The sequence below is a fragment of the Salvelinus namaycush genome, chromosome 37 (genome assembly GCF_016432855.1).
Source record: "Salvelinus namaycush isolate Seneca chromosome 37, SaNama_1.0, whole genome shotgun sequence".
NCBI lineage: Eukaryota > Metazoa > Chordata > Actinopteri > Salmoniformes > Salmonidae > Salvelinus > Salvelinus namaycush.
In genome coordinates, this window is record NC_052343.1 from 755141 (window position 1) to 771885 (window position 16745).

Sequence of the window (16745 nt, forward strand, 5' to 3'; positions counted from 1 at the left end):
CTCCCTTTTCTCTGTGCTTGCTGTTAAAAGAGGCATATCCCCCCCCACCCCCATGTCCACTTTAATTTTTAATTACCATCGTCTCCTCACCTTTGATGTACTCATGACATGCTCACATTACGCAAAGGCAGGGAGGGAGGATACAAAGCCCTTCACAGCCATCCACACAAGCTCTGCTCTCCGCTCTGTAATTATGCACACAGACAGGCTCTGGCGTGAACCGTGGTAGAAACACGTTCCTTCTGACACGGGATCAGGGCCCGGGCGACTAGGGGCCGCTAGGGGCCACCAGGGACCACTGACACAAAACCAGGAATAATGAAAGGAAAACGATGAGGATGAAGAGCGTGATAGTGAGGACGATCATTATGACGGTGTGAATGGCCAGGATAAGTCAGAGAAAGGGGGAGAATGATGATGTACTACTGAATGTTTTTTCTTCTTCCAGCGGCTAACGAACCCCATCCTCCATTTAATCAGACAAGAATAATGAAATGTTGGAGAAGGCTTGTGATATTATCCCATCATCCTTAGCATGTATAATTGATATGAATTGAGCTGTGTCTGCTCTACAGGCCCAGAGAGAGAGAGAAAAGGAGAGAGAGACAGAGAGAGAGAGAGAGAGAGAGAGAGAGAGAGAGAGTGAGAGACAGAGAGAGAGAGAGCAAAGAGAGAGAGACAGAGAGAGAGAGATGGAGCGATAACAAGAGAGAGAGAGAGAGATGGAGCGATAACAAGAGAGAGAGACAGAGACAGAGACAGAGACACAGAGAGAGAGAGAGAGAGAGAGAGAGAGAGAGAGAGAGAGAGAGAGAGAGAGAGAGAGAGCGATAACAAGAAAGAGAAAGAGAGACAGAGAGAGCGATAACGAGAGAGAAAGAGACAGAGAGAGAGAGAGAGAGAGAGAGAGAGAGAGAGAGAGAGAGAGAGAGAGAGAGAGAGAGAGAGACAGACAGAGAGAGCGATAACGAGAGAGAGAGACAGAGAGGTACCATTAGTGCCCGTTTGATTGAAACAGTAATTGATGGGTCAGCGCGTTTCAGAGCCGCAGCCAAAGCTGTGTTAATTGTCATAAGAAGTTCAAATTGATTGGCCCCCCGCATTAGTACATACATTTGAAATTGATTCATGTTTTGTTCTTAAATGAACGCGTACAAATGGGTGGGCGGTGTGGCGCTTTATTTATTGACTTCATTAATGCAAGCCTCAGGAAGGAAACAGAGGACAGAGAGAAGTTAGGTTACCAACCACAGCTTTTTATGTGGTTGGTTCAGAAGTGTCAGGAGCAGGAACAGTGCAGGGCGCTCACACAGCGAGAGGGAACGAGACAGTCAATTTAGATGGACTGCGTCTCATCTGGTTTTAACTTGTTAGATATTCACCCATATGGTGGCACTAGAGAGTTGCCATTTTCTGCTTCTCTAGTCCTCCTCTGACAGGCTATCCTGACCCTGTAATTATACTGAAATCCTTTATCCTATTAGCTATCTTCTCATAGGCTACATGTATCTCTCATTTATCATGCCTATATCATATGACACAAACAAGAGCGCACGCACGCACGCACGCACGCACGCACGCACGCACACACACACACACACACACACACACACACACACACACACACACACACACACACACACACACACACACACACACCATCTTTAGGGTGGTGTTTGCTGATATTGTGACACACGTATTGACTCTATGGTGACCGAGATGAAGTGTTTTAATATGTTAAACACCTGGGGCTGTTAAAGGAGAAGAAGCACATAATCTCTCCTCTCCTCCCCCTAATTGTTCTCTACACCCCTGTTTGTCTTCCTATCTTTCCCTTCGAGAATTCTTCTTGTTCAGATACTGTAGTTAGCCCGGGCAATGTAGAGGAGTTACTGCGCCGTCAAGTTGTACTATAACACAGAGGTTGAGATAGTCCTGCCCTCCGCTTTTTTTTTGTAATACAGTCCTGTAAAAAGCAGAAGAAGAAGAAATGCACTCTCCACAAGGGGAAATGTAGTTCCTAACTGAGGCAGAACTGTATATACACGCCTTGTGTTATAATGAAAGTTGTAAGCTGAGCCAAAAGCACATTATACAGGTCTTGCTGGGAATGAGAGCAGGAGGGGGGGATAAAGGGGGGGGGGGGGGGGGGGAGAGAGAGGGAGAGAGAGTTAATTGTCCACAGTATATAGATAGCATAAAAGAAAGGCAGTACAGAAGTTACCTGCTGGAAGCTTGCGTCAGTTGATGTGTTCTGTGCTAGGCTTCAGGTACTGTAAGGTTCAAAGGGAGGAGATGTACATGCTCACACACACACACACACACACATGCTCACACACACACACACACACACACACATGCTCACACACACACACATGCTCACACACACACACACACACACACACACACACACACACACACACACACACACACACACACACACACACACACACACACACACACACACACACACACACACACACACACACACACACACACACACACACACACACACAGCTTTAATACTGCTTACACCATTAACAAGATTACATCCTCCACCATAGAGGGGTATTGTGTAACAATACAAACATAAGCTTGTCAGCACGTTCAAAGGGAATACAGTAGCATCCTGCAATGGAAAATAATAGGGTATTTATCATTAACAATATAGAGATTAGTGTGGTCTGCTTTGATAAGGATTTCCCCAGTGAAACAAATGTCCCAGCATTATACAATACATGTATGGAGCTCTTCCTTTTTTCAAAATGGATATTTGTGAAGATGTTTTTTCATGCAGACATTACTGTATTGTTTTAATTTCGAGGACCATTTCCCACCTATTGGCCTATTTTGAACTGTCAAAAATTGTTTTAGCTCAATCGATTACATAAATGGTGCCCCATATGAGGTGAATTCCTTACATGAATGGTGCCCCCGTGTTAGGAACATCCCCTACATCTGTGTAAACGTATAAGCATCTAGACCTTCATACAAAATGCCATATGATTCAGTGATGAAGGACAAAATACCATGCATACTGTCACTGAAGGATAAAAGAGACATCTACAAAAGACAGTTTTCTGTAACAAACCTGAAACACGGCTAAAATAATGCCTCGGCAAATGAATGTGTCAGTGTGGAACTTTATCAATTACGTCTACAAAGTGGAGGCTGCCTCTGAGGTGTGCTTTCACCTATTCTTCCTGTCGCGTGACGCCGTAATAATACCCCCTCACTCGATGGCTGGAACCTATTTGTATGCGTCTCTGTTTCCTATCCAGCACCGCGGCGTGGTCGGACGCTCTATTAATCTTTCTGTATGAGCGGTTACTCTGGCTGATGAAATTGGGACCAATGAGGCGAACCCCCAGCTCTTGGGATAGAGGTCATTCATCTTTATTTGATTCCTGGGTGACAGCGGAGCACTCCGGTGACAGAGGTTAAGTCAGTGAGTGGCCGTTGCCTTCTTGTTTGCACTTTCATGTTCCCCCCTTTAGCCATCTTCCTCCAGTAAAAATGAGTGGTGGGGGAGTGCGAGGGTCGTCTCATGTCAATTTCATGGGGGCATAAACCGGAACAACCAATAACTTCTGCCGCACGGCTAATTTCACCCCAGTCACCAGTGAGTTACATCTCAAACAAATATATACAGAAAGAGTTCTCCTTGATAATGTGTGACTTCTCAAGATCTGAGATAGATGGGAGAATAGAATATTCAACAACCCAGCTCCATCTCTCTCATCCAGCAATTTCACAGTGTCATCTTGGGATTATTTCATTATTTGCCATGATCCATGACTGAAATTCATTTTGGCCCTGAGTGCTCCGAGAGAGAGCGCGTGTGACAAGCAGAGAGAGAGCGGGTGAAGCTCAGTAGAAAGAGAGTCTCACTTAGAAGATTAACTATTGAGCTATTAGAATAATCGAATGTGCTCTCGCAATAATCATCCTGGCATCGTTTGGGCAGTTATGGGATATCGTGTGTCACTGTCTAAGTATGTTGCGTCAGCGCAGTGTTTTTCTTGGACGACGGTGGTTTTGATGTGCGGTGTGACTGTTTATTTGCAACGCCATGTTTAAATAATTAGCATTGTAGCCACGGCCTCGCGACTGATATCAAATAGTCTGTTTCCATGCCGCTCCCTCATTAAACGGCGAGCTGATGCGGCCCGGGCTGGCGATGTTGTCATCGAGGAGCGGAAAGCGTCCAAGCCCCATCGGTGGCGTGTGCTTGTGTGTTGGTTCCCCCTCCAATACATCTTGGGTTAGTTCACTGGTCCTCCTCATGTTACATAGACATTCCAGTCACAGCGCAGCAGGAAGAACCGCTACATTAGGTCCATTACATTAATTAAGAATGTTTAATTTCTACAACGGAGCACACGACGGAGGCATGAGTCATGGCGGCTCGTTTCCCCCATCCTATTTTTAAATAAAAAGGCGCCTCCTTAATGATTTGGCGCTGAGAAGCGAACACAATACCGTACTCATTTTCTATTGCGGACACAATATCAGCACTTTATAAATACTCTGAGTGAGAGCCATGTACAAGAGCGTGAATGATGAGGGTGAATAGGAGCCACTGCTGAGTATTAACAACTCTGCTGCCCCTGTAATAATTACACACGCAGGTGCCCACACACACACACACACACACACACACACACACACACACACACACACACACACACACACACACACACACACACACACACACACACACACACACACACACACACACACACACACACACACACACACACACACATTGTAGAAAGGGGATTATTTTTCCTTTCATCCTCTTACTCATGAATAAGCGGTATCCTAAATTGTGTCCGGATGTATCCAGTTACATAAAAAAAGACATTACTGGTGTTACTGGTGTATCATATGCTTTCAAATTGTTAAGGAGGGGAACAAAAACTAGAGCAGAGGGGTTAAATGGAGCCCTCCAGCAGGCCTGTCAGCTCGTCAGATCCCATCACACACATCTGACCGTCTGTGCGTCAATTGCCTTTATTTTGTACCTCATGGTAGGGGTGCACTGTAAACTTCTTAGACGTGGAGAGCTTTGCCGCTTGTCCCTATTACGCACACACAAGCACACACACACACACACACACACACACACACACACACACACACACACACACACACACACACACACACACACACACACACACACACACACACACACACACACACACACACACACACACACACATTCGTCTGCAGGGTACACTGGAGGCCCCACCTATGCCTGCCCAGCCTAGAGTATCCCTTACCTCCCATCTCCTCCCACCTCCTCTTCCCCCCTGGAGTTGGACAGACAGGAGGGGACACAGATTGTTATGGTCCAAAAGCGTTTCCTTGGCAGCCGACCCAGCCATTGCTGTCTGTTCTCCTCTGTTCCAGGCACAATAGATTATGGCCGTGGGACTGTTATGTGTCATTTGTGTTTACACAAACCTACACACAGACATATTGCATATGCACTCACCCATTCAACCCCCAGTGTTAAAGGTCAAAGGTCAAAGTGGAATTATTTTGAGCAGATAAAAGAAATCAGGGGCTTGTATTGCATAGATGTTGTGTAGGCCTAGTGTCAATCATTGAACCCTCATCCATGTACAAAATACTACATTTATTTATTTACTTTTATTTCACCTTTATTTAACCAGGTAGGCCAGTTCAGAACAAGTTCTCATTTACAACTGCGACCTGGCCAAGATAAAGCAAAGCAGTGCAACAAAAACAACAACACAGAGTTACACATGGGATAAACAAACGTAACACAACAGAAACATCTGTATACAGTGTGTGCAAATGAAGTAAGGAGGTAAGGCAATAAATAGGCCAATAGTGGCGAAGTAATTACAATTTAGCAATTTACACTGGAGTGATATATGTGCAGATGAGGATGTGCAATTAGAAGTAAGCTGCTCTGTTAGCTGACGCTTAAAGTTAGTGAGGGTGATATAAGTCTCCAACTTCAGTGATTTTTGCAATTCGTTCCAGTCATTGGCAGCAGAGAACTGTAAGGAAAGGCGGCCAAAGTAGGTGTTGGCTTTGGGGATGACCAGTGAAATATACCTGCTGGAGCGCGTGCTACGGGTGGGTGTTGCTATGGTGACCAGTGAGCTGAGATAAGGCGGGGCATTACCTAGCAGAGACTTGTAGATGACCTGGAGCCAGTGGGTTTGGCGCCGAATATGTAGCGAGGACCAGCCATCGAGAGCATACAGGTCGCAGTGGTGGGTAGTATATGGGGCTTTGGTGACAAAACTGATGGCACTGTGATAGACTGCATCCAATTTTCTAAGTAGAGTGTTGGAGGCTATTTTGTAAATGACATCGCCGAAGTCAAGGATCGGTAGGATAGTCAGTTTTACGAGGGTATATTTGGTAGCATGAGTGAAGGAGGCTTTGTTGCTAAATAGGAAGCCAATTCTAGATTTAACTTTGGATTGGAGATGTTTGATGTGAGTCTGGAAGGAGAGTTCATAGTCTAGCCAGACACCTACGTATTTATAGTTGTCTACATATTCTAAGTCAGAACCGTACAGAGTACTGATGGTAGTCGGGTGGGCGGGTGCAGGCAGCGATTGGTTGAAGAGCATGCATTTAGTTTTACTAGCATTTAACTTCACTAGGGTAGGGGGCAGCATTCTGAATTTTGGATGAAAAGCGTGCCCAAATTAACCTGTTTGGGATAGGGGGCAGCATTTTCATGTTCAGATGAAAACTTCCTGCTACTCAGGCCCAGAAGCTAATACAGTGGGGCAAAAAAGTATTTAGTCAGCCACCAATTGTGCAAGTTCTCCCACTTAAAAAGATGAGAGAGGCCTGTAATTTTCATCATAAGTACACTTCAACTATGACAGACAAAATGAGGAAAAAAATTCCAGAAAATCACATTGTAGGATTTGTTATGAATTTATTTGCAAATTATGGTGGAAAATAAGTATTTGGTCACCTACAAACAAACAAGATATCTGGCTCTCACAGACCTGTAACTTCTTCTTTAAGAGGCTCCTCTGTCCTCCCCTCGTTACCTGTATTAATGGCACCTGTTTGAACTTGTTATCAGTATAAAAGACACCTGTCCACAACCTCAAACAGTCACACTCCAAACTCCACTATGGCCAAGACCAAAGAGCTGTCAAAGGACACCAGAAACAAAATTGTAGACCTGCACCAGGCTGGGAAGACTGAATCTGCAATAGGTAAGCAGCTTGGTTTGAAGAAATCAACTGTGGGAGCAATTATTAGGAAATGGAAGACATACAAGACCACTGATAATCTCCCTCGATCTGGGGCTCCACACAAGATCTCACCCCGTGGGGTCAAAATGATCACAAGAACGGTGAGCAAAAATCCCAGAACCACACGGGGGGACCTAGTGAATGACCTGCAGAGAGCTGGGACCAAAGTAACAAAGCCTACCATCAGTAACACACTACGCCGCCAGGGACTCAAATCTTGCAGTGCCAGACGTGTCCCCCTGCTTAAGCCAGTACATGTCCAGGCCCGTCTGAATGCTAGAGAGCATTTGGATGATCCAGAAGAAGATTGGGAGAATGTCATATGGTCAGATGAAACCAAAATATAACTTTTTGGTAAAAACTCAACTCGTCGTGTTTGGAGGACAAAGAATGCTGAGTTGCATCCAAAGAACACCATACCTACTGTGAAGCATGGGGGTGGAAACATCATGCTCAGGGGCTGTTTTTCTGCAAAGGGACCAGGATGACTGATCCGTGTAAAGGAAAGAATGAATGCAGCCATGTATCGTGAGATTTTGAGTGAAAATCTCCTTCCATCAGCAAGGGCATTGAAGATGAAACGTGGCTGGGTCTTACAGCATGACAATGATCCCAAACACACCGCCCGGGCAACGAAGGAGTGGCTTCGTAAGAAGCATTTCAAGGTCCTGGAGTGGCCTAGCCAGTCTCCAGATCTCAACCCCATAGAAAATCTTTGGAGGGAGTTGAAAGTCTGTGTTGCCCAGCAACAGCCCCAAAACATCACTGCTCTAGAGGAGATCTGCATGGAGGAATGAGCCAAAATACCAGCAACAGTGTGTGAAAACCTTGTGAAGACTTACAGAAAACGTTTGACCTCTGTCATTGCCAACAAAGGGTATATAACAAAGTATTGAGATAAACTTTTGTTATTGACCAAATACTTATTTTCCACCATAATTTGCAAATAAATTAATAAAAAATCCTACAATGTGATTTTCTGGATTTTTTTTCTCATTTTGTCTGTCATAGTTGAAGTGTACCTATGATGAAAATTACAGGCCTCTCTCATCTTTTTAAGTGGGAGAACTTGCACAATTGGTGGCTGACTAAATACTTTTTTGCCCCACTGTATATGCATCTTATTAGTAGATTTGGATAGAAAACACTCTGAAGTTTCTAAAACTGTTTGAATGATGTATGTGAGTATAACAGAACTCATATGACAGGCAAAAACCTGAGAAAAAATCCAACCAGGAAGTAGGAAATCTGAGGTTTGTAGTTTTTCAACTCATTGCCTTTCTAATATACGGGGTCATACTGCACTTCCTTGTTTGAGGCTCTACTGTGAAGTGGGGGAGAGAATGAGAGCTGTTTCAACCAGATGTCTGGCAGAATGCCATGAGATGGTCACGCGCGAGGCCGTGAGAGCGACCTGCGTTCCATTGCATTTCTAAAGACAAAGGAATTCTCCGGTTTAAACATTATTGAAGATTTATGTTAAAAACATCCTAAAGATTGATTCTATACATCGTTTGACATGTTTCTACGAACTGTTATATAACTTTTTGGACTTTTCCTCTGAACTTTCGCCTGACCTTGCCCGCGCCTCGTGAGTTTGGATTGAGAACTAAACGCGCTAACAAAAAGGAGGTATTTAGACATAAATGATGGACTTTATCGAACAAAACAAACATTTATTTTGGAACTGGGATTCCTGGGAGTGCATTCTGATGAAGATCATCAAAGGTAAGTGAATATTTATAATGCTATTTCTGACTTCTGTTGACTCCACAACATGGCGGGTACCTGTATAGCTTGTTTTTGTGTCTGAGCGCCGTACTCAGATTATTGCATGGTGTGCTTTTTTCGTAAAGCTTTTTTGAAATCTGACACAGCGGTTGCATTAACACAGTGTCCAAAGAAGGGCCAGATGTGTACAGAATGGTGTCGTCTGCGTAGAGGTGGATCAAAGAATCCCCCGCAGCAAGAGCGACATCATTGATAGATACAGAGAAAATAGTCGGCCCGAGAATTGAACCCTGTGGCACCCCCATAGAGACTGCCAGAGGTGCGGACAACAGGTCCTCCGATTTGAGACACTGAACTCTGTCTGATAAGTAGTTAGTGAACCAGGCGACGCAGTCATTAGAGAAACTAAGGCTGTTGAGTCTGCCGATAAGAATGTGGTGATTGACAGAGTTGAAAACCTTGGCCAGGTCGATGAAGACGGCTGCACAGTACTCTCTTTTATCAATGGCGGTTATGATATCGTTTAGGACCTTGAGCGTGGCTGAGGTGCACCCGTGACCAGCTCGGAAACCAGATTGCATAGCGGAGAAGGTATGGTGGGTTTCGAAATGGTGGGTGACCTGTTTGTTCACTTGGCTTTCAAAGACTTTAGAAAGGCAGGGCAGGATGGATATAGGTTTGTAACAGTTTGGGTCAAGAGTGTCGCTGGGGGATGACCGCGGCCACTTTTCAATCTTTAGGAATCTCAGACGATGCGAAAAAGGTTGAACAGACTAGAAATAGGGGTTGCAACAATGGCGGTGGAGAATTTTAGGAAGAGAGGGTTCATATTTTCTAGCCCATGAGCGGTGATCCAGATTTTGCAGCTCTTTCAGAACATCAGCTGTCTGGATTTGGGTGAAGGAGAAGCAGGGGGTGCTTGGGCCAGTTGCTGTGGGGGGTGCAGAGCTGTTGGCCGGGGTTGGGTTAGCCTGGTTGAAAGCATGGCCAGCCGTAGAGAAATGCTTATTGAAATTCTCGAATATCGTGGATTTATCAGTGGTGACAGTGTTTCCTAGTCTCAGTGAAGTGGGCAGCTGGGAGGAGGTACTCTTATTCTTCATGGACTTTACAGTGTCCCAGAACGTTTTGGAATTAGTGCTGCAGGATGCAAATGTCTATTTGAAAAAGCTAGCCTTTGCTTTCCTAACTGACTGTGTGTATTGGTTCCTGACTTCCCTGAAAAGTTGCATATTGCAGGGACTATTTGAAGCTAGTTCAGTACGCCACAGGGTGTTTTTGTGCTGGTCAAGGGCAGTCAAGTTTATAGTGAACCAAGGGCTATATCAGTTCTACATTTTTTGAAAGGGGCATGCTTATTTAAAATGTTAAGGAAAGCATTTTTAAAGAACAACCAGGCATCCTCCACTGACGGATGAGGTCAATATCCTTCCAGGATACCTGGGCCAGGTCGATTGGAAAGGCCTGCTCGCAGAAGTGTTTTAGGGAGCGCTTGACAGTGATGAGGGGTGATCGTTTGACCGCGGACCCATAACGGACGCAGGCAATGAGGCAGTGATCGCTGAGATCCTGGTTGAAAACAGCAGAGGTGTATTTAGAGGGCAATTTGGTCAGGATGATATCTATGAGGGTGCCCATGTTTACGGATTTGGGGTTGTACCTGGTAGGTTCCTTGATAATTTGTGTGAGATTGAGGGCATCTAGCTTGGATTGTGGGATGGCCGGGGTGCTAAGCATATCCCAATTTAGGTCACCTAGCAGTACGAACTCTGACAATAGGTGGGGGGGCAATCAATTCCCATATGGTGTCCAGGGCACGGCTGGGACCTGAGGGGGGTCTATAGTGAGGGACTTATTTCTGGAGAGATGGAATTTTAAAAGTAGACGCTCGAACTGTTTGGGCATAGACCTGGATAGTATGACAGAACTCCGCAGGCTATCTCTAAAGTAGATTGCAATTCCACCCCCTTTAGCTGTTTTGTCTTGAGAGGAAAATGTTTTAATTGGGGATGGAAATTTCAGAATTTTGGTGGCCTTCCTAAGCCAGGATTCAGACACGGCTAGGATATCAGGGTTGGCGGAGTGTGCTAAAGCACGGAATAAAGCAAACTTAGGGAGAAGGCTTTTGATGTTGACATGCATGAACCCAAGGCTTTTTTGGTTGCAGAAGTCAACAAATGAGAGCGCCTGGGGACACACAGGGCCTGGGTTAACCTCTACATCACCAGAGGAACAGAGGAAGAGCAGGATGAGGGTACAGCTAAAGGCTATAAAGACTGGTCGTCTAGTGCTTTGGGAGCAGAGAATAAAAGGAGCAGATTTCTGGGCATGGTAGAATTGATTCAGAGCATAGTGTACGGTAGGGTGCGAGTACAGTGGGGGTAAACCTAGGCATTGAGTGACGATGAGATAGATTGCATCTCTGGAGGCGCCAGTTAACCTAGGTGCGGTCTCTGCATGTGTGGGGGGTGGGACAAGGGGGCTATCTGAGGCATGTTGAGCAGGACTAGGGGCTCCGCAGTAAAATAAAACAATGAGAGCTGTCCTAAACAACAGTATACAAGGCATATTGACGTTAGAGAAAGGCATAAAGCAATCACAGGTGTTGATTGGGAGAGCTAAGACAACAACGGGTAAATGGGTAAACAGCTAGGACAACAACAACGGGTAAACAGCTAGGACAACAACAACGGGTAAATGGCGATGAATGGGCAGAGAGGGTCAGTTAGCTGCACACAGGGCCTGAGTTCGAGGCTGGGGCCGACAGATAAACTAAATGAAGTACCGTGTTAAATGAACAGTCCAGCAGGCATCAGCTGTGTAGCCGAGTGATCATAGGGTCCAATGAGCAGCAAAGATGAAACAGGAAGCCGTTCGGTAGTCGATTACTACGCAAGGCTAGCGGGAGACACGGCGTTCAGGAAGTTAGCAGGCCTTGGCTAGCAGATGGATCAACAACAACATCCACGACGCAGAGGCCGAATTACGTCAGCAGACCAGCAGACCAGTCGTGATGGATCGGCGGGGCTCCGTGTCGACAAAGGGTCAGGCCAATTGGCAAGAGAGGTATTGTAATTGGTGTACTTTGTTTGCTAGCTGGGAAATGGGCCTAGCTCGAGACTAGCTCGAGGCTAGCTGGTGCATACTTCTGGGCAAGGGCATTAGCCACAATAGCCATTCGGTAGCAACTAGCGAGCTGCGAAGATCCGGTGTAGAGGTCGATCACATGGCTTTTTCATGCATTCTGATTTTGAGTTATTAATTTTGTTCCAGAGAAAAATACCTGTGGTATTGATTTCTGTAAATGTCAGACCACTGTGCAGGTTACATCTGGAAGTACAGACCATTTCCCCCTATTTGTCATTGTTGTGAAGTGATGGATTGCCGTTACTGAAGAGGTAAGGTGTATGCATGCATTCATTTTTTACTCATGTATATGTCAGAGATGTTCTCATACCCTAGCTGTGTGAATGACATCATGATGCTCTGTGTGATGCAAACTCTTACTACATTTGTTCGTGTGTGAGGCTGAAGAGGGATCTTGGATGTTGTGTAAAGGTGTGTTGGAACATTGGGCACTTCCTTTCACATGAGGTCGTGAACATTATAACAAGTGCATGCCTAATCAGTGTGCCTGTCTGTGTTTGTGTGTGCATGTGCGTGCGTGCGTGTGTTTGCATGCATGTATGCGTTTGTGCCTATGCCTGTGCGTGTGAGTGTGTAAGTGTGTGTCTGCGTGTATGAGTGTGTGTACGTGTTTGTTTGTGTGCATGCATGTATGTGTGTGTCTCTTTGTGTGTGTGTGTGTGTGTGTGTGTGTGTGTGTGTGTGTGTGTGTGTGTGTGTGTGTGTGTGTGTGTGTGTGTGTGTGTGTGTGTGTGTGTGTGTGTGTGTGTGTGTGTGTGTGTGTGTGTGTGTGTGTGTGTGTGAGATCAGGGCAGCAGGACAGGCTTTGGCAGTGTGCAGAGGGGAAGCCTTGCCCTTTGAGGTTTGGTTGTTCTGACTGCACTGGGCCAGATGGGGATAATGGAATGTCATTCTGTCAGCTCCTTGGCTGATTAGGGAGTGTTTGTTATTTATTGATTGTCTTTCATGGTGAATTATCTATGCACAGGTCAGTGGCAGCATTTTATTCCCGAAGCTCTGATGGTTCGCTATCCCCATCCTCTCACAAAATCAATGAGCACAAATAAAATGGAATTTTAAAAATGGGGGGAATTAGCAGACATTTCAACACGGCCAGTGACATGCATATGTTAGCAGATGGCAGCATGAGGTCTCGATCCCGCTTAAACTTCTCATTTCCATAAAACCTCCTATTTCTGAACTTCTCACACAATTTAAGTGATACACTTCAGTTGAAGCGGCATGTTTTACATTTTCTATTATCAAACTATCAAAACAGTTAACTTGAGTTAGCATATTCTCTGTGTTAGCCAGATATTACCAGAATATAATTTAAAAAACAAACTTTCTGATTGAAAACGGCTTATGTGGCGTTGGTAGTAGTCATATACATATATTCTAGGCCCAACATTTACGAAAAAGTATAAATAACATAACTTTGGTCATATAGTCAGTATTTTTCAAAACAAGCATGTCGGAGATTTAGGGAATTGATGACGTCTCCGCCTTTGGCATATTTGAGGGTTGGGTTTGGTTTCAAGTATTGCCTACTAACACTTAGGTGTTGGTAAATTCTCTCTGTGAACGCACACTAAACGTTAGGTCTATGTTGGATATCTCTATGGGGCTAGTTAATAGGACACCGTCAATAATTTACTCCATGTAAAATGTCAACTATTTAAAAATCTCAAATCAACTGTAAATTGTCAAAATTCATATGAAATATTGAAAGCGTTAAAGAAAACTAAAAGACGTGCAACATCATTGTGTAATTTATTGATGGTCCCTAACTAGCCCCATATTGATATTCAACAACGACCTAGGTTGCACACTAATTGTGCTGAATCTAATTGGCTAAAGTTGGCTAGCTTCCGAGCTACTTCCAGAACCAAACGAGAAAACACCTCACCCTGACCATTTTACTCGCCCTAGCAAAGCTTGTTCGACTATTTTCAAGTTATCTAGATGGGTGAGTGACTATAACTGTTTTGCAAAAGTGAATATACAAACGCTTCCCAAGTGTGAAGACACACACAAGTAAAACCCAAATGAAAGCACGCCTCCATGACAAATATAAATATCTAAGCATTCGTTCACAGGCAATCCATAGATGTTGCAAAATTCTCAATGACACAGTGAAGATGCTATTCATGCTAGTAAAGAGTGCATAACTCTCATCCCTCACCTCACACACCCATTCTCTCCAGCACTCACTAAGCCAGACCCTCTCCATAGTTTGTGGTGTTTGGGTGGCTGAGATGGAAGTAACCTTGTTTATTAGATAACATCAGTCTTTTGTTAAGGAGCCAGAGTGGTGCGGTGCGGCGGCTGTCTGTCTGTGGCGACGGGCAGGATTTCCCTTTAGCTTTCATTGGCCGATTGCTTTGAGGCTTTTTGTTTAGCCTGCTGGCGGCCATGTGATGAAGCCAGGTGGCCCTCGTCATCGGGAGCATAGAAGGTGCCGTGTCGAGCCTCCCGTTCGGACTTTACGCCTGTCCACATCGCATTGACTTTCTGTCAGCGCCTCCCGCTTATTGTTTGTGAGTTTGATTAAAAGAAGGGAGACAAAAAATGCAATTACTCAAGTTGGAGGAAACAGAATGTAGCCCCTCATACAGATAATCACAGACTAATGTGACATACCATTGCCACAGCAACCAAAGACAAACTGAAAGCTCAGGAGAGAGACATAGAGGAGAGAGACACTACAATTGTGACGTAAAAGCAGGCTGAACATTTATGTGTTTTACAGTATGTAGTATGCATGTGTGTGTCTAGATATGTATACATCTATAATGACTTCTGCATACCATGTGCCCTTTTCTAGATCTGATTAATGTCAAACCTACGTTGAAAATGATAGTGAAGAGCGAAGGGAGGTACTGCAGGCAAAACCCCACACAGACACACAGTGACTGCGGGTGGTATCTGTGCGTGGACCTTCTTTTTAATCGGCACACAGAGTAAAACAGCTTCCAGATGTCTGAGGTTCCTGCAGGCCCCGCCCAGCCCAGATGCCCAGTCTGCGAGGGGGTTCTGGGAGTGAAATTGGGCACATTCTGAGTAATCATTTAGTTCCCATCTTCCTGAAGGGGGAACTTTTATTAATAAAACCTTTTCATCTCTGTATCTTTGATTAGGATGGGAAGGGAGGGGAGGTGGGGATGGGGATAATGGTTAAGTCCTGTGAAGAGGAAAGGGTGGGGCCGGCTATGTCTGGGGGGGCGATTGGGTGTTTTTTTAAAACATGTGTTAGAGTGGAAGGAAACCGGTGATAGAGAAAGGAAAGGACATCCTCTGTCGTAAGTGGTTCCAGTTCATGTTTTCTATTTTCTTAACGTCTTTTTTTTGCCCGGTTTCTACCCTTTAAGGCCCAGGAAGTCCCACGGGGCTTATGTTACCCTCACTTGACCATGCCCTTTAATCTTAAAGGTAGACTCAGCCATATGATATGATCAAACACAGCGGGGTGACTTCCTGCTCACAGAAACAACAACAACATAAATCTGCCTAGACTCATACACTGTCATTGGCTCTTTCTAATGTGAGCAGAGTTCACATTCCGTTGCTGCTGATGTCAGTAATCAGGAAATGCCCCCCACCGTGTACGATGATGACATATTGCTGAGTCTTCCTGAGAAGTATGTAAATGTTTTGCTGAAAAGTATGTAAATGTATTTTTGACATGATGACAGATCACATAAGGATATTAATTTACTTTCCAGGCTCAGATAGAGTTGTCAGTGTCTGTCATCCCCTCTGACAACACTAAGTAGATAATCATAATGCTTAAGGACCAGGGCTCCTTCGAATAGACAGGTAAACAAATAGATCAGGAGATGAGTTGGGGGTTGGGTAGGTCTGATTATACAAGAACCCCCCTCAGCTCTGGTTTTGGGACAGTTGCAGGGAGGGCCTCGTGGTTCCTTGATTCCCAATTCAACACTCGCCTCTGCCACGGCCAGGTGTCACTTTGCATTTGCAGCTACTTCCAGATGCTGACATGCTCCAAGGCATATAGGATTCCATTATTTTCACTCATATGAGAGTGCCACGCTTGATTTCTGGAGAGCTGTCATGAGCGCCATATAAGCCATGTGGCATTTCGGCATTTTGCTTTCTCCCTGTCAAGTTGCTCACCTTGAAAATGTGTGTATAGCTGCAGTATCCAGCCGAGAGACTAGTTCAGAGTAAAAATACCAGAGACGGATATTGCCTGGAAACAGATCACTTTATCAATCTGAAACGTACTGCGTAAGGCATTCATCAGCATCTTGGTAATGTGAAGATGTCGTGAAGACGTAGACTTATAACTATTACAGTGTTCTTATCAGTCGGAAGATCACTTATTTGACTGCAAATAGCATAAAAGACAAATCGACCGTTATGTTTCAGAGTGGGTTGCTCATAAAGTGTAATTATTGGCTAATTGACATTATCAACTTCAGAAGTACATTATCGTATGGGCTTCATATCTTTTAAACTTACTTTACGGCCCTGTTTTTCTGAAACTGTGCCAGACTTACTTAGCTAATGCAATACCATGCAGTTAGGCTTACTACACTCTCTCCCTCCGTGTGCTATTGATATCTGCAGCACCAACACCAATGGAGTTCATTAATT